Genomic DNA, 26,708 nt, shown 5'->3' with positions numbered 1-26,708 from the left:
TGGCTCAGAGAACTCCAGAGTAACACTTTATCCACTAGGTTACCAATTTATTATAAAGCAGTATTGTGCATATATATTGTGCATATCATGCTAACCTTGTTTCACTTTTCTAGGTTTATGGGCAGGAGATGGATGGACTGAAGTTACTTCATCTCACATGCTACTCTCTGCGGACAGTTTTATTCCTCTTCCTAGAATATTTGACCTGAGAAAGGTTACAGAAAATTGAACTGCAGTCTCTTCAGTGAAGCTGATCTTGCCGGCTAGACTCTTAAAACATGTTTTAGCAGTGTACTTTATGCCACAATAAATTTGCCTTCCTCCTCTGGAGAATAACATCAAGAATATAATCTGGGGTGCTCTATTCTAGACTATAGATAAAATACTATCAAATGGAATTCAAACTGTTTTGTTTTTTAACTTCAAGGTGGTTCAGAATGTCATGTGGTTGCTTGCAGCAAGTGGATCATAGACTTCAATTTTATTTTTTTTTATTTGGAGAAGACTCTTTTTTATTATTTTTAATTTATTTTTTAAATATAAAAGTATTTATTTTAATTGGAGGTTAATTACTTTACAATATAGTATTGGTTTTCCCATACATCAACATGAATCCACCACAGGTATACATGTGTTCCCCATCCTGAACCCCCCTCCCACCTCCCTCCCCAGACCATCCCTCTGGGTCATCCCAGTGCACTAGCCCCAAGCATCCAGTATCATGCATCGAACCTGGATTGGCGATTCGTTTCATATATGATATTATACATGTTTCAGTGCCATTCTCCCAAATCATCCCACCCTCTCCCTCTCTCACAGAGTCCAAAAGACTTCTATACATCTGTGTCTCTTTTGCTGTCTTGCATACAGGGTTATCGTTACCATCTTTCTAAATTCCATATATATGCATTAGTATACTGTATTGGTAGACTTTAATTTTAATATTCTAAAGTGAGTAAAAATGTTCTCACACCATGGATACTCCTGGGGCCTAGAATAGTATTATAATCTTATTTACCTTTTAAAGAGCATTGGAGTTTATTATTCTGGGTGGATGGGGAGTCAAAAAGGATAGTGGAAATGATAACATGGTTCTGTCTTATTTTTCTCTGGCGAGTGACTGCAAAGAATAAAATAAAGTTTCTTGAAGAAATTAAAATGGTCATTTCAATTCTGTGTAAATATGACTTCAGCAAATAGTTTAATAATAATAATTATACAATTCAAAGTGATTTGCAATTTTCACTCCAAATCTATATTTTGCACAAAGGAATTCTATATTTTTTAATTCTGCTTATTTAGGACTTTTTGACTATGTTGATTTCAAACTTTTTTTTTTTTTCTGGATTCATTAGAAGGAAAAGTGCCAATGAGGAAGCCTGTATAGAACCTTAAATAGGTCTTTGGTCAATTTTTAAAAATATTTTATGGGACTAGATCATTCGTACACTTACAATGAAGTACATGAAGAAATATGAAGTTGAGATGGACTTGATATATGTCAGGTAGAAGGTATAATTTACATCAAGTAAGAGATTGCACTAAATATGGAGCTTTTCCAGTGGGGGTGGGAAATGTATATGTACAAGTATATAGAAAACCTTGCCACTGCTCAATAGAATGTCACTATCTTAGTATATATTTTTGCCAAATAAGCAAAACAGAACTGAAATAACACTTAGTAAATATAAACATCTGGAATGTTTGTGTGTGCATGAAATATAATTAAATGTAGAGATCTTTCATAGACATTATAAAATATGAATTTAGCATATTAACAAATAAGTTAAACTTACTACTGACCATTTTGTATTGGACTGATTATTTTATTCTTTTCGAATGTGACTTTTATTTTTATTCCTGAAAATCAGTCTTAAACAGAAAATTTGCAAGAACATTCTATTTAAAGGAACAAAGCTCAAGTAATGGGAAGTTGTGCATCATGAGTACTTTAATAATAGTATCAAAGAACTAAAAATAAACATTTGGTGAGAAGTAAAAGGCTTTGCCATTTTACACAAAGGTGGTCACCTACTGTAATAATGCATGTTGTTTCTAACACAGAAGGGATTATGGCTTGGGATACCTTAAAACAAGATGATATAAGGCTAGATAGTATGTAATCCCATCACACCATCACTCAAACTCAACAGAAAATCAGTTTTCAGCAGGAGCAGGATACAAGTCCATGATGACAGGAAGCCTCGCAATGTATGGTGTGTACGAAATTACAGTCAAAAGACATAGTGTTTCCCCTCCATGTAGAAAACAACTTTTGAAAAGACATCCATGATTTATAAAGAGCATATCTTGGAGACAATTAGTGGACATTTTAGTATTAGATTATTTTCTTCTCCATTTATATTTTTAAATAAAAATTAGTCTGCAAATGTGATACAGTAATTTGAGTTTTTCCATGTGTATGCACACACACGTGATCAGTAGACCCCATGGATTGTAGTTCACCAGGCTCCTCTGTCCATTGGATTTCCCAAGAAAGAATACTGGAGTAGGTTGCCATTTCTTTCTTCAGGGGATCTTGCTGATCCAAGGATCAAACCCATGTTGTCTCTTGAGTCTCCTGCATTGACTTGCATGTTGTTTACCAGCTGAGAAATGGGGAAAAACTCTGAGTTCTTCCATAAAGTTTCTTTTTGCTTTTTGGCAGCTGATTTTACATATGTGATTATTAGTTTGCTGCCGCTGCTGTTGCTGCTAAGTCGCTTCAGTCGTGTCCAACTCTGTGCGACCCCATAGATGGCAGCCCACCAGGCTCCCTCATCCCTGGGATTCTCCAGTCAAGAACACTGGAGTGGGTTGCCATTTCCTTCTCCAATGCATGAAAGTGAAAAGTGAAAGTGAAGTCGCTCAGTCGTGTCCAACTCTTCGGGACCCCATGGACAGTAGCCTACGAGGCTCCTCCGTCCATGAGATTTTCCAGGCAAGAGTGCTGGAGTGGGGTGCCATTGCCATCTCTGGACTATTAGTTTAGAGATGGCCAAAGCTTTATTATGTATTGGAAATACCGATACTCTTCAGTAATTTAAATAAATGTGTACAGGAAGATCAGATAGTTTATCAAAACTATACCTGACACGTCTTTTATCTTTTTATGCTTGTATAATAATTTTAAAATTTATTCTGTCTTTTAATTTCTCTAATAAAGTTGTGACAGCAAATCATTTAGAATAGCTGTAGGTGTTTTGCTATTACTTCATTAAATTGTAAATCACAGCAGGAGGCTTTTACACAATAAGATAAAGGAGTATTGAATGTAGAAAAGTTTGCCTTTTATGTTTTTTATGTTCTGAAAGTAAAAATGGTAATCAGAAAATTTTAAATAATGAGTATAATCTTTGCAAAGCAAGCAGTCTTCTGTTTCAGTAATTATTTTTCTTCTTTTGCAAAACATATTAAGTATTATAAAGATTAAACAATTGGTAAAATTAGCATATCAAAAAGTGTAGTTAGCTATTAGCAAAATATAATCTAAGATTATCTGAGAATTTTAAAATGTTGAGAGATAACTGTCTTGATATTTGTTTGGTAATTCCAATTACATCGGTTTGAGCCATAGTACAATTACTATTTGTTATTTACTTGTTTAAAAAAAAATTATTAAAGAAGACAATTTAGGTGATATCCAAACTTTATCTAACATGATGAAGTGAACAACCTCTCCTTTCAGACAACTGCAAAATAGGGCAGAAGTTTTTACAGGATAAAGAATGAAGAATAAGAGACAAATTGAAAATAACGGACTGGCTAGGTCTTCCTAATCAAACTTGTTTGGGTTAGAAGCCCACAGTTGACTTAGAGTTTGTGGTTTGGCTGACTGAATACACAGTATTTCTGGCAAAGGAAAGCATTTACAAGGACACAAAGATTATCTAAGTTCTGGTTTGCTAACATGGCACCCTGGGCTGTGGGGGTGCCATCTTGAACCTAGAAAGTTATTTCAATACATCTAGAAAACTAAAGCTTCCTTCAGACCTGACATTTAACATTTTTGTATCCTTTGCATATTATGAAACATATGTTTCAGAAAGTCTCCTAAATGTTCCATTTGTAATTGTCGCAATGTCATATTTATATATGAATGCTTTTGGAGAACAGATTGCTTTTTTAATAGTTTAATGGATATAAGAAATCAATGTTGTATCTAGGTTTTATTGCAAATAACACAATATTTGCTTTTAAAAACATGTTTAATAATAATAGTAGTAACAAAATAATGAGAGTATAAATAATATTTACTATTTTCTAGACACTGTCATAATGTACTTCTTGGTTTTTATTTTGTTTTCAGTAAGCAAAAATTGTAGATTTTCTCCACAGATATATTAGAGAAGGTTTAGCCATGGGATTACTACTTTGTAACTGCTGCTTCATTTTTGAGACATTAAGGTTTTTCCAGTAAAGCATCATTACATTCAATGTATCTCTTCCCAGTTATCATATTTAAGCAGAAAAAGTCAGTACCCTTTACTCTTTTTTCTTTTTTAATTTACATCACAAATCTCAGAAGGTCACAGACAACTAGTTATATTGTTTTCTAATGAGCACAGCAATACAATTATTCTTAAATTTTTTCTGTGTTCCTCTTCAAGAAACAAAGGAAATTACATATTTCGAGAACTGTGTATTTTAACTTCTTGTGAATTTTCTAGGATTAATGTGGTTACAAAGTGGGTCAAATATTTTGAAGCACATTTAAACTGTTTATAAGTGTTCATGTCACATCTGTATATCAAGCATTTTAATGAAAAACTGACTACGTTGAGCTGAAAGAGAGAGAAGTAGGAATGTCAACATTCTAGTAGAATCATTGAAAAATTGTATTCTGTGTAGAGTTTGTATTGGAGAGATCATATCATTTAGAATAAACACCATGTAAAATAGCTTAGCAAGTGAAGGACAGGGAAGTCTGGCATGCTGCAGTCCATGGGGTCACAAAGAGTTGGATATGACTTAAACAACTGAACAACAGCAACAACAAAATAGCTTAAGCCACTTAACACTCCTTGTTTTGATAAAAGCACAAACAAAAACATAGAAACACAAGTCTGTCTATAATATACGGAAAATAGGTAGACAAAACAAAATGCCCACACCTGCTTATCAATTTGCAGTGAAAGAAGAAAAAGGTGAAAAAAAATGGATAAGTGAATATAAATAAAAATGTTTAAGAAGACCAGTTATACATTTGCCATGTCACAGGCATTTTGTTATTTAAGCAATAAAAAATTTCAGATGAATATCTATTTTACATCTGTTTAAATATAGGCAACTCTAGACTGTCATGCAAAATTCAAAATGATAGAATTCAAAACTCAGAAACATAGAACTATGATGGATACCTATATTTATAGCAACAAAACTCCCATTTGAAAGTTATGTGCTATCATAGATAAGATTGAAGACTACATCTAAATGTCTACAAATGTAGCTTTACATGAACAATGGCTCAAAATAAAATTAGGGGAAAACATGAAAAGCTTCTTATCTACTGTGGATAAACATAATAAAAATTAGAATACTATTAGTAGGCTAGTTAGAAAACTCATGCTGCTGCATGCTATGTGATGTTGCTTCAGTCATGTCCGACTCTTTGCAACCCCATGGACTATATCCCACCAGGCTCCTCTGCCCATATGATTCTCCAGGCAAGAATACAGGAGTGGTTTGCCATGCCCTTCTCCAGGGGATCTTCCTGATCCAGGGAAGGAACCTATGTTTCTTATGTCTCCTTAATTGACAAGTAGGTTCTTTACCACTAGCACCACTGGGAAGCTCTTAATTAACTTTATGTATAATAAAAATGCAAGTTTTAGGCCTTTCCTATTGTAAATTATTGATGCCTTCTTAGAATTTTTAACCTGTAATTCAATTTCAAAAGATTGTAATTTGGATTTGTTTGTTTTTAATATCTACACAAGAGTAAATATATACAACTGGTTCTACTCATTTAATTTTATTTTTCCATGTGAAACAGATGATCTTTAACTTAAATGCAATTACAGGAAAAAAAAAAAAACTGAGGCTATATTTGGAATTGTTATATGAAATATGTATTTTTTTAGCAAACATTGGTTGTCAATAGTTAAAATAAATAAGCATATTTGTTATAAAAAGGCTTATGCTTTTCCGGCCTTGGATGGAGACATTAATTTTCCAAGCATGGCGTCTCTTGATTTATCTTAGCAGAGAAGATGTATTCAGGCCTGCTCTCAATGTAATTTCTAACATTTGGGTGAACTTTTCATAACCGTCAGGTTGGGTAGTTTTTCTTCCCAAGAGAAGCTGAAGGACAATAGCAATTCAATGGACTAAGATGGTCCAAGCCCCTGGGATCTACACCATTTTATCTGTAAAAAGGAGGAACGTGCATAAAGAAATCAAAAGCTGGCAAAATGGTATGAATATTTTTACATATGAATAGATGTGATAACCTGGAGAGGGGCATGGCACTACACTCTTGTATTCTTGCCTAGAGAATCCCATGGTCAGAGGAGCCTGGTGGGTTATGGCCCACAGGGTCACAAAGAGTCAGACATGACTGAAGTGACTTAGCAGGCATGCTAGATGTGATAAAATGATTTCATTTCTTCTTTGCTAAAATAACTATAATAAATTAAATGCAGATTATTCTTAGAATTGCCCATCAGTTGTCCATTCCAAAAAATAAAAATATAGTGACAAAATATGAAACTGATTTTTGCACATGGAAGGCAGGGAAAGACCAAAGAAAGAGGTAGATACTCCATATTAGTAGGTAGAAAGTTTAATAAGCAAGGGAACTGAGAAGGCTTGTAGTGTGAGGCCACAAGATGAGTCAATTTCTGCACTCGCCATCAGAATTTTAACTTTATGTAGAGTCCTTAACTGGGTTTAGGCATCCAAATAGTCTCAACAACACCTTACTCTCTCAAGGCTGTATACTTGAAATGACTCTAACCATGGGCAAGGTGGGCAGAGTATACATTCCAAGGACACGGGTGTGACTGAGGACCCTCAGATTCCCTAGGTCCAGCCTGAGGATCAGTCAGTGGCTGCATTCTCTTGAAGACTTCCTCCAAAAGAACTAAATGCTGGCAAGGTGCAACCAATGAGTCTCCGGTATCGGTATCTAATGTGTCAAACAATATTTGTCTGAACACAGGTGATTTGATCATGGTCCCAGAGAAGTAGTAAAATAGCTGATTGACATGAGTAGTAATGCAGCTGATTTATGGGAATGAAAGGCAAATGAGAAGGGAATGGTCTCGGGGGCGGTGGGGGGGAAATATATATATATATATATCCAAATCTTACAGTTTTTATGCATTCCAGCACTCTGCTTCTTCTAAATCTCATCTTAGTAAATTTACATAGAGCTTTTCTTTAAAAGAGATGCAATTTTTCCCAATTCTGGGTTATTGCTGACATTATTACATGTGGATTAGGGATTTTACTTCTTATTAGTGGAGGGTCTGAAATTTAGCATTTCCTTAAAAGTATCATTTAATATAGTTGTTTACTGACAAAGGCAATAAAAATTTTTAGAAGTATTACCAAGCCTACTTCTTGTACATCACTTATGATTGTTTTACAGTGTTATGCCATAAATCATCTTCTAGAGGAATATTAGACTTCCGCAGTGGTCCAGTTAAGACATGTGGCTTCCAATGCAGGGGAAATGGGTTTGATCCCTTGTTGGGGAAGTAAAATGCTACATGCTGCATGGTGTTGCCAACAAGTAAAAATTTGAGGCTTCCCTGGTGGCTCAGATGGTAAAGAATCCACCTGCAATGCAAGAGGCCTGGATTCAATCCCTGGGTTGGGAAGATTCCCTGGAAGAAGGCATGGCAATCCACTCCAGTATTCTTGCCTGGAGAATCCCCAAGGACAGAGGTGACTAGCAGACCACAGGCCATGGGGTTGCAAAGAGTTGGATATGACTAGGCAGCAAAGCACAGTGGAATATTAATAAGCATAAATTGAAAAGAAAAATTAGAATGTGTTTACCAACCATGATGAAGCAGGAAGAGAACATGGCATATTTTGTTGATATAGAGACTACCTGAAAATTAAAATGGATAGGTCATTGATATGAAATTACAAAGCCCTTAGAATATGTTTTCTGGAGAAATGAGGCATAAGTAAATTCATGATCTAGAAATAAGAACTTGACTTCCCAAATTTTAATACATCTAGAGAGATTCACAGACAGAAGAGCCTGGCAGGCTACAGTTTATGGAATCACAAAGAGTCAGACATGACTGGGTGACTAACATTTACTTACAGAGAGATGGATGCTTTTGGAGAACAGAGAATTAAACCTTGACTATATCATTAAAACTTGATTTAAAGACAGAGAATAATATTTTCTAGGAGACTAAAACTATTCAATGACACCCACTTGATACAGAGAAAATTAAAACATAAAATAAACTGTATTCTTTTAACAACCATCATCAAGTGAAAACATTGTTTGCTATTTCAATTATATTCCTCAAGTATATATTGACTTCTACATCATACTATGTATAAAATTTAAATTAATCTCAAGAATTAAATAATATATAAAAAGACTGCAGTTATATAAAATTCAGATCAGTTCAGTTCAGTTGCTCAGTCGTGTCCAACTCTTTGAACCCCACGAATTGCAGTATGCTAGGCCTCCCTGTCCATCACCAACTCCCGGAGTTCACTCAAACTCATGTCCATCAAGTCGGGGTTTCCATCCAGCCATCGCATCCTCTGTCATCCCCTTCTCCTCCTGCCCCCAGTCTCTCCCAGCATCAGAGTCTTTTCCAATGAGTTAACTCTTTGCATGAGGTGGCCAAAGTATTGACGTTTCAGCTTTAGCATCAGTCCTTCCAAAGAATATCCAGGGCTGATCTCCTTTAGAATGGACTGGTTGGATCTCCTTGCAGTCCAAGGGACTCTCAAGAGTCTTCTCCAATACCACAGTTCAAAAGCATTAATTCTTCGATGCTCAGCTTTCTTCATAGTCCAACTCTCACATCCATACAAGACTACTGGAAAAACCATAGCCTTGACTAGATGGACCTTTGTTGGCAAAGTAATGTCTCTGCTTTTGAATATGCTATCTAGGTTGGTCATAACTTTCCTTTGAAGGAGTAAGCCTCTTTGGATTTCATGGCTGTAATCACCATCTTCAGTGATTTTGGATCCCAGAAAAATGAAGTCTGACACTGTTTCCCCTGTTTCCCCATGTATTTGCTATGAAGTGATGGGACCAGATGCCATGATCTTAGTTTTCTGAATGTTAAGCTTCCTCTTTCACTTTCATCAAGAGGCTTTTTAGTTCCCCTTCACTTTCTGCCATAAGGGTGGTATCATCTGCATATCTGAGGCTATTGATATTTCTCCCAGCAATCTTGATTCCAGCGTGTGCTTCTTCCAGCCCAGCATTTCTCATGCATATAAGTTAAATAAGCAAGGCGACAATATACAGCCCTGATATACTCCTTTTCCTATTTGGAACCAGTCTGTTGTTCCATGTCCAGTTCTAACTGTTGCTTCCTGACCTGCATTAGCAGGTTTTAAAATATTAGCAAAAAGGTAGCAAGGTAAAGATATCAATTCTAGTTCTTCCTTCTATTGTGATTTATACACTCCTCTTGATTAAAAAGATAAAAGTTAATTGTGTGAATGCTACGTGTGTGTGTGTGTTTGCGTGCATACATGTCATTCACCACATACAAGAAAACAATAGGCAACTAGTTCAAGTGAGAAGTAATCAAATAGTGAAAGTGAAGTTGCTCAGCCATGTCCAGCTCTTTGCTACCCCATGGATTGTAGCCCACCAGGCTCCTCCATCCACGGGATTTTCCAGGCAAGAACACTGGAGTGGGTTGCCATTTTCTTCTCCAGGAGATCTTCCTAACCCAGGAATTGAACCCAGGTCTCCCGCATTGTAAGCAGATGCTTTACCATCTGAGCCACCAGGGAAGTCACCAGGGAAATTGAGGAGAACCACATTTAAAAAATAAAGAAGTTGTAAAATTCTGACTAATTATTCTTGGAGAAATCACACGATGCTCAATGCACCAAAGTTTAAAGGATAAAATTTAAATTTAATAACCAAGTTGTTACCTAACCAAAATTGGGTCCACTTTCCAGAGCACAGCATAGTCAATCTAATGACACAAAGCTGTGGTAAAGAAAAGTACAGAGTTTATGGAAGACACTAAGCAAGGAGAACAGGCAGTTTAGGATCAAAAGATCTCCCCCATGGCTTTTAGGGAAGGATTTGGTTTCTGTAAAGCAACTTAAATATATGTGTCAGATTGTCATCTACATTCCTTGAGGAAGAACCAGGGTCCAGTGACTGCTCAACTAGATTCAGTGTTTTACTGCTGAACTACTGCTTAAGCTATCATTACTTTTCCTTGGCTGCTTTTCCTTACTTCCATATTCCCTCACTTCTCAACTTAGTAACTGCCTGAGTCTGTTCTTTGGAACTTGGGGAGAGTCTAGGAGGCTAAAGCCTGTTTATATATATATATAAACAAGAAATAGGATAAGCAGGTATCTGCCATCAGGAAGGGTCCCACAGTGTCCTCATCAGTTTCAAGCCTTCAAATATTTCCAATAACTATCCAAAACCTAAATTAAAAAACATATCTCCCCTTTCTTCCCCAGATTATTTTTCCTGAAAGAAAAATATACATCATCTTTTCATTTTCTCTCCTTTATCAAATTTGACTTCTTATATCAGTGTCCTTTCTCCTTGAATCTCTATTCCCCGCCAAGGTGTTTTCCAATCCCTTCAGCCCATCTTCCTGCCCTATTCTTATTACTTCTAAATCATTTTTTTTGTCTCCCAGTATCACACATCTTGGCATTATTATTTGATTTTTATGAATACACTATTTCTCTTTGAGTAAGATCCTAGTGTGGTCTCCCAGCTTGTTCAGGGGTGAAGAATCTGCCTGCAGTGTAGGGGATGGAAAAGGCATCCATTCAATCCCCAAGTCACGAAGACCCCCTGGAGAAGAAAACAGCAGCCTACTCCAGTATTCTTGCCTGGGAAATCCCATGGACAGAAGAATCTGGTGGGCTACAGTCCATGGGGTTGCAAAGAAATGGACGTGACTGAGCATGCACACATACTAAGATCCTAGGGACCTTATTAAAATATATTATAGTCATGATAGGATGATATCCTATTAAGATGTGTAAAAGAATTTGCTTATCATAGACACCCCAAAAGAGTTGTTGTCTAAAGGAAGAAATTATCTCAGCCTGGGCCAATTAATTCCACTTCTTTGTTTAATGCAGAGATAATACCAGATGCTTCTCTGCAAGTAATCTCTAGCTTAAGATTTGACAGGCTGAAAGAGATTTATTCCATTGTGCTATTTGGCCAGCCAAAAGCTACTCACCTTATTGTGAATGTCTTTACCTCAAATTTAAGGTCCATTTGAGTTGAACATTTGTGTAGAAAATATATTTTCTAAATTACTTTCAGGGATACAGGGTTCTTGAATGCATTACCTAGATGCATCAAACAATCAAGAAAGGCAGTCATTATTTCAGAACTTTATAAATTAAAAAGTTGAATCTCAGGCATATGAATGGTGGAATCAGGTTTTAAACCCAGATTATAAATACATGCTATCTTTATAAAAACATGCTGACTCTTTTGGACATTGGCCCTTGGCTTCTCTCTAAAGTTTCAATCATAAATTTGAACTGTTTACATATTTTTCACAGACCCTAAATCTCAATATAATGAATTAGGAATTCATAGTAATTAACATCCCACTAGGATATTTCAACAGACAGCGATGCAATAAATTCAAATCTTAAATCTGTTATTTACCTTTTATGCAATTTTGGTCAATGTAAAGTTGTCAATCTCAGTTTTCTTATTCTTAAAACAAGTGAAATAACAGTATATAATCCACTGATTTATTGTGAGGAATGGCCACCTCATGGATTGCAGCATGCCAGGCCTCCCTGTCCATCACCAACTCCCAGAGTTTACTCAAACTCATGCCCACTGAGTCGGTGATGCCATCCAACCATCTCATCCTCTGTCATCCCCTTCTCTTCCCACCTTCAATCACTCCCAACATCAAGGTCTTTTCAAATGAGTCAGTTGTTCACATCAAGGGTCCAAAGTATTGGAGTTTCAGCTTCAGGTCCATATCAGTCATTCCAATGAATAGTCAGGACTGATTTCCTTTAGGTTGAAGTGGTTGAATCTCCTTGCTGTTCAAAGGACTCTCAAGAGTCTTCTCCAACACCACAATTCAAAAGCATCAATTCTTTGGCACTTAGCTTTCTTTATAGTCCAACTCTCACATCCATACATGACTACTGGAAAAACTAAAGCTTTGACTAGACGAACCTTTGTTGGCCAAGTAATGTCTCTGCTTTTTAATATACTTTCTAGGTTGGTCATAACTTTTCTTCCAAGGAGCAAGTGTCTTTTAATTTCATGGCTGCAGTCAAAATCTGCAGTGATTTTGTAGCCCCCAAAATAGTCTCTCACTGCTTCCATGGTTTCCCATCTATTTGCCATGAAGTGATGGGACTGGATGCCATGATCTCACTTTTCTGAATGTTGAGTTTTAATCCAACTTTTACAATCTCCTGTTTCAGTTTCATCAAGAGGTTCTTTAGTTCTTCACTTTCTACTATAAGGGTGGTGTCATTTGCATATCTGAGATTATTGATATTTCTCCCAGCAATATTGATTCCAGCCTGTGCTTCATCCAGTCCAGCGTTCCTCATGATGTACTGTGCAAATAAGTTAAATCAGCAGGATAACAATGTACAACCTTGACACACTCTTTTCCCGATTTAGAACCAGTCTGTTTTTCTATGTCCAGTTCTAACTGTTGCTTCTTGACCTGCATACAGATTTCTCAGGAGGAAGATCAGGGTGTCTGGTATTCCCATCTCATGAAGAATTTTCCACAATTTTTTTGTGATTCACACAGTCAAAGGCCTTGGCATAGTCAATAAAGCATAAGTAGATGTTTTCCTGGAACTCTCTCACTTTTTCAATGATCCAACAGATGTTCGCAATTTGATCTCTGGCTCCTCTGCCTTTTCTAAGTCCAGCTTGAACATCTAGAAGTTCACAGTTCACGTACTGTTGTAGTCTGTCTTGGAGAATTTTGAGTATTACTTTACTAGCTTGTAAGATGAGTGCAGTTGTATGGTAGTTTGAGCATTCTTGCAGATGATCCATTAAAAGGATTTAGAATATGTACTTCTTTGTATATGATGTTTGGTCTCTTAATATGAGTAAATACAGCTTTTAGGATTATAATATCATTCAGGGCTATTAATTGATTGTTTTTGCTAACAGAATGCTTATACTGATTTGAGAGTTTTGCAAAACAAAAGATTAAGCTTAAAATATTTGAAAAGTAATCCAGGTGTGAAATGTTTCCATTTTTATTTTAATATTAACTATATAAAAATTGGAAACCCTCTCTAATTCACACAGTGATAAAGCCCTTGAATAATAATTTAGGGAATAATGACTTTAGTATATATTATTTTAATGATGAAAATATCACAATTACATCTTTAGGGAGGAAAACTTTTATATGTGTTGAAGGTGGAAAAGGATAAAATACTATATGTAGCCAATAGAAGGTGGACTTCCTGATTTCTTTTCTTTATACACCTGCATTATCAAAGTCAGTATATTATCTAATAAATTTATTCACTAGTCATGATTTATCTTGGTAGAGGTGATAAAAATAGAGGTTGGTAATTTGGGCTCCAAAATCACTGCAGATGGTGATTGCAGCCATGAAATTAAAAGATATTTGCTCCTTGGAAGGAAAGTTATGACCAACCTAGATAGCATATTCAAAAGCAGAGATATTACTTTGCCAACAAAGGTCCATCTAGTCTGGGCTATGGTTTTCCTGCAGTCATGTATGGATGCGAGAGTTGGACTGTGAAGAAGGCTGAGCACTGAAGAATTGATGCTTTTGAGCTATGGTGTTGGAGAAAACTCTTGAAGTCCCTTGGACTGCAAGGAGATCCAACTAGTCCATCCTAGGGGAGACCAGTCTTGGGTGTTCATTGGAAGGACTGATGCTGAAGCTGAAACTTCAATACTTTGGCCACCTGATGCGAAGAGTTGACTCATTGATAAAGTCTCTGATGCTGGGAGGGATTGGGGGCAGGAGGAGAAGGGACGACGGAGGATGAGATGGCTGGATGGCATCACTAACTCAATGGACATGAGTTTGAGTGAACTCTGGGAGTTGGTGATGGACAGGGAGGCCTGGCATGCTGCAATTCATGGAGTTGCAAAGAGTCAGACACAACTGAGCGACTGAACTGAAGTGAAGAGGGTACAAACTTTCAGTTATACAATGAATAAGAAATTTATAACATGGTGAATCTAATGTATAGTATGGTGACTATAGTTAATGACAGTCTACTATATACTTGATATTTTCCAATACAGTGAGTGTACGCTCACTCAGTCATGTCCAATTCTTTGCAAATCCTGGACTGTAGCTTGCCTGGCTCCTCTGCCTATTGGATTTTCCTGGCAAGGTTACTGGAATGAGTTGCATTTCCTTCTCCAGGGGATCTTCCAAACTCAGGATTTAAACCCAAGTCTCTTGCGTCTCTTGCATTGCAGGCAGATTCTTTACCACTGTGCCACCCTGGAAGCTAAGTTATTAGTCATTCTGCAAAAAGTATGAAAAGTTTTAAATTAAGAAGTTATTTGTTAAACTCTCTTTAGGGTCACAGTATTTCCTGTGTCTGTTATTTTATTTCTTGAGAGGTACTTACAATTTGAGGGCTAATTGCATCTATCTAAATGTTCAAAATTCTGCCTGCCAATGGAGGAGATGCAAGAGGCATGGCTTTGATCACTGGGTCAGTAAAATCCCCTGGAGGAGGAAATAGCAACCCACCCCAGTATTCTTGCCTGTGAAATCCCATGGACAGAGGAGGCTGGTGGGCTATAGCCAGTGGAATGGCAAAGAGTCTGACAGGACTGAGAGACCGAACACACAGACACACGTAGTGTTACTTCTCTTATGTGTTCTTGCAAATTTCATAGAGAAGGCTCTTGACTCTGGATCTCTTTAACATTACTTTGCTTATGTAGTTCACTAACTTGCAATTTCTTCCATTTTTCCCTATGCATTTATATTCTTCTTCTGTGCAATCTAAAACCAAATTACAACCCAGACATATTCCTTAGTTTTTCAGTTAAGTCCATTTAAAATAATCCAAAGGTCCTTTTATGATTCTCCAACTAAGGCAAGATATTTAAGATGTAATTGCTGGTCCTAAAAAATACAATAAATGGTAGATAGTCCCAATTAAGCTGATGACTTCAAAATAATGTGTTGTAGTAATAAAATTGAGATACTGCTCTAAAAACAAGGTGAAGTTTTCTTGCTGCTTATTTATTTAGAAGGTAGAGAAGAGACAACTGTTGTTTAAAGTATTTTTCCCCTGTACTGGGAGATATTTAATCCTCCATTATCTGACTCACACTTTTCCTACTTCCCATCATAAGAGTCTAGTGTTTGATTATATCTATTTAAATAATAAGAACAGCAATATTCTGGAACTTGAAATAAATGCACAAAAGTAATCTTATTTCTAATTGTGTCTGAAGGAAGGATAAAAATATTCACCCATATGTAACATAAACCAGTGAACTTTGGGAGTAGAAGAACTATGGATGTCTTGGTCACTTCTTCCCAGCAAGTAGTCAGACATGAAATAGACTCAATAAATAATTTTTGGTTGAATAGATGAACTTTGTTCATAGTCATTATTTTGATTGCCAAAAATGATTTTTCTTACTTCTGGGTTTCAAATTGAATTCCAAATTATTGAAAAGATGCAAATAATTATAGTGAATTCAAAGCCTGGTAATTTTGACTGACCAGCTACAATCTGTCAAGGCCTGGCCAGCTTTTAACATGGATTTCCTAAATTAGCATAAAATACTCTTTTACAATACATGCTATTCAGATTTAAACCTAAGAAAACATGACTGTGTTTTTCTTATTTTAAATGATATATTAAATAATTCATAATAATATCCTTTCCTAGTAGCTCAGGTCTCATTACTGTAGGCACATGGTCCAATCTTGCCCAGAATTAGTACAATTTAATGAATGAATTCACTGCATTCATAGCATGGTTTCCCAACTCTTCCTTCATATTATTCTTGCTGTTTTAAATTTGCATGTGCAAGATTAATGTCACTGACAGAAAATTTATTTAAAACATCTTTTTTGCAAATACCAGATCCTCAAAAGATAGAAATCTGCATCATCTCTGCTGTGATGATTTTAATCTTCAAAAGAAGTTGTTTAATTTATATACTTTAATTCTCATATTAATGCTGATATTTTTCCTTGAATATTTTGCATGGGAAATATGGTTGCATAGTTCTGCCCAAGCTCAGAAATATTGAAACTGTGGGAGGAAACAAAAATTAATAGTAGAGCAGGAGTTCCATGGCAACTATGTGGCTTCATTACCAAAATCATACACAAGTTCTGCCTTCATAGTTTCTTATATGTTAAGTAGCATAAAGACACTGCATGGTTCATTTAGTCCCTAATTTTTCACTTGGGTAAATTACCTAGATGTTCCGATTCACACAGAATTCATCCTGTGGAGAAACAGCACAGTTATTTCAGGAAAAAGGACTCCCTTTCAGATCTTGTATTAAACTGATTTATTATTCTCCAGTACTTCAACATTTTCCAATTATCAACAGAATTGAAAGCCAAACCAGAGGCAAATTTATCATTCTAAAAAGAAAAGAAACCCCAATAGACCAAATCTGGGGGATGCCACACCAATTTTAAATTAACCATAACCCCCCCATCCCCAGATTTCTGCCCATCCTTTCCCCGTGCTCTCCAGTTCACAACTTACCCTTTCCCTCATCCTGTTAAGGCACAACAGGCACACATAATATAACTTATGAACACAATATTTTTTATAAGATTTAGTTTAAATTACTTATTTTTACCTTCTCGGGAACATTAACTTTCATTTTTCTGTCATGCGCTCTTTGGGGCTACTAGAATATTTTATATATCAGTTCAGTTCAGTTCAGTTCACTCGCTCAGTCGTGTCCAACTCTTGGTGATCCCATGAACTGCAGCACACCAGGCCTCCCTGTCCATCACCAACCAACTCCTGGAGTTCACTCAAACTCACATCCATCGAGTCAGTGATGCAATCCAGCCATCTCATCCTCGGTCATCCCCTTCTCCTCCTGCCCCCAATCCCTCCCAGCATCAGAGGGATGACTCATTTACAATGAGTCAACTCTTCTCATGAGGTGGCCAAAGTACTGGAGTTTCAGCTTTAGCATCATTCCTTCCAAAGAAATCCCAGGGTTGATCTCCTTCAGAATGGACTGGTTGGATCTCCTTGCAGTCCAAGGGACTCTCAAGAGTCTTCTCCAACACCACAGTTCAAAAGCATCAATTCTTCAGTGCTCAGCTTTCTTCACAGTCCAACTCTCGCATCCATACATGACCACTGGAAAAACCATAGCCTTGACTAGATGGACCTTTGCTGGCAAAGTAGTCTCTGCTTTTGAATATGCTGTCTAGTTGGTCATAACTTTCCTTTCAAGGAGTAAGTGTCTTTGAATTTCATGGCTACAATCACCATCTGCAGTGATTTTGGAGCCCAAAAAAATAAAGTCTGACACTGTTTCCACTGTTTCCCCATCTATTTGCCATGAAGTGATGGGACCAGATGCCATGATCTTCGTTTTCTGAATGTTGAGCTTGAAGCCAACTTTTCCACTCTCCTCTTTCATCAAGTATTTTATGGATACTGCTGATAAAAGAAATATATGGCTAAAATTATTATTATATATGTTTTATATATGAAAGTAAATATACTTTATATATTCTGTCAGATATATTAAGTAAATGGTCTGGAAATGTATGTAAATATTATAATATTTTGGAGGAAATTTTTTAAACAAATATACTCAATAAGTCAAATAAAGAAGCTTAGACACAGGCTATTGCAGCAAAATGTAACATTTTGTTATCTAGATATGTGTAAATATACCTTGACATTATACAATTTGTGTATACAGTTTGACAGCATTAGATGTTAGTATAGATTTATTAGGTGGTAAAAAGAACCTGCAATATAAACCTCTCCCTAGAATGGTGTAGATATTAATACATATGTGCATATATAATTTTATGTTTTACAAAAACACATTGTGTAGGGTGCAAGATAGTGGGTTATTTCACACTGAGTTTTCTCTAATCTGATGTGCATCTCTGAGCCATCTGCTTCTCCAGAGCATAGACAACATAGAGGCAGCACAAAGCCTCTTCTAGGGCTTTCTCCACCCTGAGTCACATTTCCCTATGTGAAAAGTCTGGGACAAAATTACTCAGTGGAGATGTCTACAGTCTTTGGCTTCCTAAGTACTGCTAGTGATAAAGAGCCCACCTGCCAGTGCAGGAGATGCCTGAGACAAGGGTTCAGCCCCTAGGTTAAGAAGATCCTCTGGAGGAGATCATGAGAAGCCACTGCAGTATTCTTGCCTGGAGAACCCCACGGACAGAGGAGCCTACCAGGCTACAGCCCACAGGGTCACAAAGAGTCTGACATGACTGAAACAACTTAGCATGTAGCATGCACAGACAGGTTAAATACATCAGGCTGTGAGGCCACAGGAGACTGGAGAGAAGAAACTGAACAGAAGTCGTTCCTGGTGTCTAGACTTGATGATCTGCCTATTTATAAATTAACTATGTGGAGAAAGAGAAATTCTTGCACCATCCGTATGCCTTAAGATACCTGAGCCTTAAGGTAACCTTGTCTTGCTTCCCTGGTGGCTCAGATGGTAAAGCATCTGCCTACAATGCAGGAGACCTGGATTTGGTCCCTGGGTCAGGAAGATCCCCTGGAGAAGGAAATGGCAACCCAGTCCAGTATTCTTGCCTGGAAAATCCCATGGATGGAGCCTGGTAGGCTACAGTCCATGGGGTCGCAAAGAGTCGGACACGACTGAGCAACTTCACTTCACTTCACTTCAAGGTAACCTCAGAGGAGCATCAGCAGCTCACAACGATAACTCATCATACATCATGGTAGAGCAGACAGCAGAGAAAGAAAGGTACAAACAAGAGAATTAAAACAGAGAGAAAAAAAAAAAGAGGCCCTGACCATTAAATATATGCTGAAAGTGATGAAAATATTCTGCTACACATGCCTCATCTGAGAAAAATACTCAGGAAAAAAACAGAAAACAAATTAATTAAATTATCAGTTTGATAGTAATATTACACCTTAGTGGCAGAAAGCAAAAAAAAAACTTAAAAGCCTTTTGATGAAGTTGAAAGAGAAGAGTGTTAAAGCTGACTTAAAACTCAACATTCAAAAAACGAAGATGGTGGCATCCAGCCCCATCACTTCATGGCAAATGGATGGAAAAAAAGTGGAAATAGTGACAGATTTTATTTGCTTGGGCTCCAAAATCACTGCAGATGGTGATTGCGGCCATGAAATTAGAAGACTCATGCTCCTTGGAAGAAAAGCTTTGACAAACTTAGACAGCATATTAAAAAGTAGAGACATCACTTTGCCAACCAAGGTCCATATAGTTAGAGCTATGGTTTTTCCAGTGGTCATATATGGATGTGAGAGATGGACTATAAAGAAAGCTGAGCACTGAAGAATTGATGCTTTTGAACTGTGATGCTGGAGAAGACTCTTGAGTGTCCCTTGGACTGCAAGGAGATCAAACTAGTCAATCCTAAAGGGAAACGACATTGAATATTCATTGGAAGGATTGATGCTGAAGCTGAAACTCCAATATTTTGGCCACCTGATGGGAAGAACCAACTCACTGGAGAAATTCCTGACGCTGGGAAAGATTGAAGGCAGGAGGCGAAAAGGGGACAGCAGAAGATGAGATGGTTGGATGGCATCACCAACTCAATGGACATGAGTCTGAGCAAACTCTGGGAGAATGTAAAGGGAAAGGAAGCCTGGCAGGCTTCAATCCATGGGGTCAAAAAGAGTCAGACATGACTTAGCAACTCAACAACAATAAATAAAATAGATAATCAGCAAGGACCTACTGTATAGCACTGGGAACTCTACTCAGTACACCATGATAACTTATATGGGGAAGGAATCTGAAAAGAATAGATGTGTGTATTAATATATGAAGAGCTGAATCACTTTGCTATGCACTTGAAACTAACACAGCATTGTAAATTAACTCTGTGTGTGTGTATGTGTGTGCTTAGTCCTGTTTGACGCTTTGCAATCCCACTTTGCAAAGCTGCAGCATACCAGGCTCCTCTATCCTCCACTATTTCCCAGAATTTACTCAAATTCATGTCCATTGAGTCAGTGATGCTATCTAACCACATCATCCTCTGCTTCCTCTTTCTCCTTTTGCCTTCAATCTTTCCCAACATCAGGGTCTTTTCCAATGAGTAGGTTTTTCGCATCAGGTGGCCAAAGTATCTGAGCTTCAGTTTCAGCATCAGTGCTTCCAATGAATATTCAGGATTGATTTCCTTTAGGATTGACTGGTTAGATCTCCTTTCAGTTCAAGAGATGCTCAAGAGTCTTCTCCAGTACCACAATTCAAAAAGAATCATTTCTTTGGTGCTTAGACTTCTTTATGAATCTGAATATAGAAATGAGAGCAAATTATAAAATTATCATTTTTATTTGTGATTGAAAATCAACATATTTAACTAGCTATCTGATAGAGACATTAACCAAATAGAATGAATAACTACCCATTAGATTGATGATGCCTATGATGTTTATATTAATGTGTACACACATGCCACATCCTTCAGTCATGTTCGATTCTTTGTGACTCTATGTACTATAGCCCACCAGGCTCCTCTGTCCATGAGATTCTCCAGGCAAGAATACTGGAGTGGGTTGCCCTGCTCTCCTCAAGGGATATTCCTGACCAAGGGATCCAACCAGAGTTTTTTATGTTTCCTGCATTGGCAGGTGGGTTCTTACCAATAGGACCACTTAAGAAACCCAATAAGAAAGCATTGATCTCTAATTACATAATATTTGCACTACTACTAGTAATTGTAGTAGGAATAAAGTAGTAATAATGGAATTTCAATGCTTTCCATTTTTTTTCAAGTCCTTAAAAAATTAATCAAATTAATCAAATTATTTAAAGTATGTTCAGGAGGAAAGAGGATTCACTTTTGACTCTACAGGGAGAAGGATGCATATCAAGGACATATTAAGTATGCATAGAAATTAAAACAATCCCATCATTGCTCTGTTGCAATACACAGATAACCCAATCAGGTTAAAATGAAGCAGAATTAAAAAAAAAAAAAAAGCGAAAATGTGACAAGTTCATATGGTTTAATTGGGTTAAAAATATTCCAGATTTCTAATTCAACTTTCAAAAATTTAATAATAGGCACTCCAATATGACTAAGAAATATTCCTATGATAAATATGATATTATAAGCTCATTTTGCAAGTTTCTATATGGAAGGGATAGCACTTATTATTCTGCTTTTGCAAAGCTCCAGCCAAACTTAGATGTTCTCTAAAGGGAAGATCCACAGGCCAGGAGCTTGAAGAAAAATGGCTTAGGAACCCCAGTCCTTGGGCAGAGTCTTCCAGACACACTGAAATCAGCATAGGGAGTTCTTCACTGCTTTGTGCACATATTACAGTGGAGGCTGGGTCACAAAGAGTCATTCTCAAATTCAAATGAATAATTTACTCTAACTCCACTTTACTTTGCAGTGAAAACATTTTATTGTCTTAATCCTTGTAAACAGATCTTTTTTATTGATGTCTTCCAAGAAATATTTGACTTGCCTACACTACTTTTCTGAGAAGGCAGTGGCACCCCACTCCAGCACTCTTGCCTGGAAAATCCCAAGGAGCCTGGTAGGCTACAGTCCATGGGGTCACGAAGTCGGACACGACTGAGCGACTTCACTTTCACTTTTCACTTTCATGCTTTGGAGAAGGAAATGGCAACCCACTACAGTGTTCTTGCCTGGAGAATCCCAGGGACGGGGGAGCCTGGTGGGCTGCCGTCTGTGGGTTGCACAGAGTTGGACACGACTGAAGCGATTTAGCAGCAGCAGCAGCAGCAGCAGCATACTACTTTAAAGAAATTCTTTCTTTTAAAAAGCCTGTAATTTATTCTTTTTCATAAAGTAGCTTTTACTCTCTATGGAGTTAAAGGAAATTCTGTTTGCTACATACCGGATAGGGAAATCCTGATGAGCTCACTATGTTATTAGAAAAGATCACTATCTTGGGACATGTGGGTGGTCCAGTGGTTAAGACTTTGCCTTCCAAGGCAGACAGTGATGGTTCAATCCTTGGTCTGGGAGTTAACATCCCACATGTCTTATGGCTAAAGAAAAACAAAACATAAAACAAAGGCAACATTTCAACAAAGACAAATAAATATCATTGTAACAAAGCAAGCAAACTTTAATGAATAATAAAGACTTTTTAAAAAATCACTACCTCTTGGTACTAATGATTCCAAATCTGCCCGAGAGATCAGAAAATCAAAAATGTATTATGGGCATAAACAAATTCAGTGTTTTCTCAACTCACACATGTCCTCATACATCAACATCTTTAAAAAATATTTCATAGCTCAATGGGTACAGCTTAAACCCATACAGTTTGCTTAGTTTAACTTTTATACATTTCATGCATTTTAAAACATAAAAAAGAGCACAAGTATTTTAAGTAAAAATATAATATTGCTAATTTTATACATAATGAAGACCTGTTCTCTTTACATTAAAAAATTCTCTTTTATGTGGCTTTCCAGACGCAAAAACGTTTTTATGTTTTCAAAATATCTTGGCCATACTTTGGCATTCTTTACTATTCAGTCTGTTTTTCTTTTTTTTTTTCAGTTTCTTACATGTTTAACAATAATTATAGCAAAATGTTGCCCTTGGGGTTTAATATCTATATTATAAAATATTATTTAATAACATATAATATAAAACCACTACTTACTTCTGCCATTTTAGGAAAAAAAAAAGTACAGATGTTATGTAGATGATGTGTAAATATATGGTCAGGCTTCCCAGGTGTCACAGTGGTAAAGAATCCACACGCCAATGCTGAAGACACAGGATTGATTTCTGGGTTGGGAAGATCACCTGGATAAGGAAACAGCAACCCATGCCAGTATTTTTGCCTGGGAAATCCCATGGACCGGGCAGCATGGTGGGCTGTTACAGTCCATGGGGTTGAAAAGGGTCGAACACAACTGAGTGACTATGCATGCACACACAACAGCATGATTACAGCTATGTCCAAATAAAACTGTATTTTTAAGGAAGAGTGGCTGGCTATATTTGGTCCAGAAACTGTATTTTGTCTACAAGGATTTAGAATGAATCTCAAACTGAAACAATTTCTAATGATTCTAATTTGACCATGTTTCTGAATGAATCCCAAAGAAAGACAATGCCAAAGAATGTTCAAACTACAGAACAATTACACTCATTTCACATGCTAGCAAGGTAATTCTTAAAATCCTTCAAGCTATGTTTCAACAGTATGTGAACTGAAAACTTCCAGATGTACAAGCTTGATTTAGAAAAAAACAAAGGAACCAGAGATTAAACTGCCAATATCCACTGGATCATAGAAAAAGCAAGAGAGGTCCAGAAAAACATATATTTCTGCTTTATTGACTATGGCAAAGCCTTTGACTGTGTGGATCACAACAAACTGTGGGAAAAAAAAGAGATGGAAATAACAGATCACCTACCTTGCCTCCTGAGAAATCTGTATGCAGGTCAAGAAGCAAGGGTCAGAGCCAGACATGGAACAATGGACTGGTTCAAAATTGGGAAAGGAATATGTCAAAGGCGTATAATGTCACCTTGAATATTTAACTTACATGCAGAGTATATCATGTGAAATGCCAAGCTGGATGAAGCTCAAGCTGGAATCAAGATTGCTGGGAGCAATATCAACAGCCTCATATATGCAGATGATACCACTCTAATAGCAGAAATCAAATAGACACTAAAGAGTCTATTGATGAAGGTGAAAGAGGAGAATGAAAAAGCCGGCTTAAAACTCAACATTCATAAAACAAAGATCATGGTATCTGGTCCCATGAATTCATGACAAAGAGATTGGGAAAAAGTGGAAACAGTGGCAGATTTTATTTTCTTGAGCTCCAAAATCACTGTGGACTGTGACTGCAGCCATGAAAATGAAAAACTTTGCTCCTTGGAAGAAAATCTATGACAAACCTAACAGTGCATTTAAAAGCAGAAACATCACTTTGGTGAAAAATGTCTGTAATAGTCAAAGCTATGGTTTTTCCAGTAGTTATGTATGGATGTGAGAATTCGACCATAAACAAGGCTGATCACTGAAGAACTGATACTTTTAAACTGTGGTGCTGGAGAAGACTCTTGAGAGTCCCTTGGACAGCAAAGAGTTCAAACCAGTTAATCTTAAAGAAAATCAATGCTGAATACTCATTGGAAGGACTGATGCTAAAGCTGAAGCTCCAATACTTTGGCCACCTGATGGACAGAGCTGACTGATGGACAGAAAAGACTGTGATGCTGGGGAAGATTGAGGGCAGGAGCAGATGGGAGAAGCAAAAGATGAGATGGTTAAATAGCATCACTGAATCAATGGACATGAGTTTGAACAAAGTCCTGGAGATCCTGAAGGACAGGGAAGCCTGGCATGCTGCAGTCCATGGGGTTGCAAAGAGTCAGACATGCTTTGAAACTGAATAACAACAATGACAAGGAATGAGTAACTGCAAAAATATTGCAAAAATGTAAACTTGTAAATAGATTTTATCTTTTTATTTCACTGAAATTTTACTTGTGACTTGTTGAAATTCAGCATTTCATTATCAGAAATGTTGGACTAATCTACTTGGGGGTTCAGTTCATACACAAGGATGTAGTAGTTATTCAGCCACAGAAACTAAATGGAAATTCTTTATTACTGGTGATGTGATTTTAATATACACAAGTATTACTTGCAAATTACCTTGATACATGATTGTATTTTATTTAGTTTTGCAGTGATTTATTTTGTTCAGGTTGTGACATATTTCCTTCAAAATAACTTGTCATAACTAAACTTTATTCCACCATTTCTGTTTCCTCTTATTACTTTATCCGTTCAAATGAAAGCACTTAATTTTTTTCTGAGTATATTAGGTCAATTATACTCATTATCACATCATATGACTCATAAATCACTTTGTGTCTCTAAATGATAAGGATTTAAAATAGTAAGATTATCACATTAAAAAAATAAACAGTTGCTGAAAAAACCCACAATATTACCTAAAATCCTACATATTTTAATTTGTTCTGATTTTCTCAAACATATATTTTTTTACCTTTGGTTTCTTCAATTCAGCATGCAAGCAAGAGCCACACATTGTGTACTATATAATTTTGAGCAGATTTAACTTGGCTTCTAAGATTTCTAACTCTGTCCCATTGGGGCTCAGCTTTACTAAATATCTTCTTAAATGAGAGGATGAGTCAAGATGCTTGGCCTAAGCCTTCAGGGGCTATCACTCAATCACAAACAAAAGGATAAGAGCACAATGCCGTTTGTCACATAGCAGAACAGGAACTGTGGATGTTAGAAAATGATGGTGATCAGAAAAGGATGTCTCCATTTCTGGTTCGTTGAAACAAATCCCATCTTATTTATCTGGTAAGTTTTTTGTTTGTTTTTGTTTTTGGACTATCATTGCTTTACGATATTGTGTTAATTTCTGCTGTACAACAACTAGGTGAAACAGCTATAAGTATACATATATCCCTCCTTGAGCCTCCTTCCCACTTCCTCTTCCCACCTCTCTAGGACACCACAGAGCACTGAGCTGAGCTCCCTATGTTATACCACAGCTTTATGATTAACTAGCTGTATATTTTACACATGGTAGTGTATATATGTCAGTGCTACTCTCTCAATTAGTTATCTGATAAAATTTATTATAAAAACATGAAATGCAAAATTTTTACATGTAGAGAAACACTGAAGCAACTATTAAGACAATCCTTCAGCACCTCTTGTAATACAGGAGGCATAGAAGCAAGGGAAATTTTCAGGAAATGACATGAGTCTTTAGAATTTGAACAAGGTATACTTCAGGGGGTTGTGATAGTCTAGGTGGCTAAACTGAAATTTCTTTGGTAAATATTTATGTCATGAGCCAATACCAGAAACTGATGAACAACCATGCTGGGAAAAAGAGTTTAAAAATCTGTGGCACTGCATTTGCTTCTGGGGAAGATATAGCAACATAAACCAGATTTACTCTCCTGTCAAAAACAAGGAGAAGAAGACAAAATATACCAAACAATGATTCTGAGATATCAAAGGGCAGGAAATGCTGTGATGTGATCTCAGAGAGATGGGAAATGCATGGAATGAGCCCTCACTTTGCACAGACTCACTGCTTTGAGAGAAGATCCAGGACTCCCAGTTTTGGGAGAAGAGATCCAAGAGACTCTCTGAGTTGAGGAGATTAAGCTGAGAAGCCAAGGATTTCAGAACCTAAAAAGACAGAATACTGAGGAGAGAGTTGCATGGAGACAGGGCTCCAGGGATCACTGGAGGGTCCCTCTCAGGTACACAGTTGAGTGATGATCATTGTGTATTATAAAGCTTGGCACAAGTTGGGT

This window comes from Oryx dammah, unplaced genomic scaffold, assembly GCF_014754425.2.
Source record: "Oryx dammah isolate SB20612 unplaced genomic scaffold, SCBI_Odam_1.1 HiC_scaffold_21, whole genome shotgun sequence".
Classification (NCBI taxonomy): Eukaryota; Metazoa; Chordata; class Mammalia; order Artiodactyla; family Bovidae; genus Oryx; species Oryx dammah.
The sequence above is the reverse complement of the archived record's forward strand: the minus strand, read 5'-3'. Positions refer to the sequence as shown.